Below are 1330 nucleotides of genomic sequence, written 5' to 3'. Positions count from 1 at the left end.
AGACCTTGATATGGCCTTCCCTCAAAACCATTCCTACAAATGAGAGTGGGACGATTTCGAGAAAGGTTTATAATGGCTACTCATCATTGTTGACGAATGAAACTTTCCCGTGGTTCCCTCTGGTGTTGCATGGATTTCTCCGATGCAGGCTGCTTCCCTCAGGGGAGTAGACTGATAGGAGAAAGCCATGGGTGTTGATAAAAAGGTAAGCAAACCAAACCAGGGCCTGAAACCCTGTACACAGGCGCGAAAAGCTTATCGGCTATCATCAAGGGAAGCGCTAATGAGATGGTGTACTAATCGATTGCTTAATCTGTCGCCGTGTGCGAGGTGACCCTGGGTGGCTCGTCTATGGGCAAGGCCTTTCCACAAGGAAAAAAGCTTTCTTTCGGCAAGTACGAGTCAGCGGTTTTAATGAAGAAGAGGGGCTTCCTAAGGTTTTACAAAGATTTGAAAACCGTTTACAAAAATGAGTGAACCAATCTTGGATTTTCCTATGCCGCCCAGTGGCTTGATTTTGCATCTTCTAGGCGACAGAATTTTTTCACTACGCGACATTGGTGTCGCGTAGTCCCTATGTTAAAAAATGCTCTGGCCAATATAGTGCCCAACATTTCTGTAAAATGATTTCTCTTGCGAGGCAGTTTCCAGACAAAGAGTGAAACTGATAAGTTTTCTCATACAGTGCTTCTTTCACTCATCTCGAACATGTTATTTGACTTAAAAAGATTGCATTCGGAAATTAAGAGTTCAATAAGCGCTTTCACTGAGCTAGAAATAAGTAGACGAAGAGCTCGGATGGTGTGCGATTCTTTAAGCTTCTAAACTCAATTTCGAAGCAGTTGATTTAGTTGATTGGTCAAACTGTGCTGTACCAAAGCCACCTCTTACAATGCATCTGAAAGAGACAGATTTAAAAGAAATGTGTAAATAACCAGCTTCCAGAATTATAACATTCGACGATTTTCCCTGTCACACACAGGCTGTTGAACGTTCTGTAAAACGGATATCTGAATGAAAGTCTGGTGAAACTGAACAAAACGGATACACATTCAGCCTAACTTCAAAAAGTTTAGAAAGAACTTCCACCACTTGACAACTAGGGACAATATTATTCAAACATCTAATATTCAATATGCATGAAGTGTTTTAAACATTTCAAAACTAGAATTTTTTTGGAAATTTTATTCTTTCTGCATGCAACTCTAGAAAATATGTGATACAATTGCGAAGGGATTGATTCTCTCAAGAGGCATAACGAGCAACGACCACAAATTTCAACTATACTGGTTTTATCGCGCCCAACAAAGGTGTTAATAAAAAATCACAG

Source organism: Uloborus diversus, chromosome 5 (assembly GCF_026930045.1).
Source record: "Uloborus diversus isolate 005 chromosome 5, Udiv.v.3.1, whole genome shotgun sequence".
In the NCBI taxonomy this organism is placed as follows: domain Eukaryota; kingdom Metazoa; phylum Arthropoda; class Arachnida; order Araneae; family Uloboridae; genus Uloborus; species Uloborus diversus.
This window is presented reverse-complemented; position numbering follows the sequence as displayed.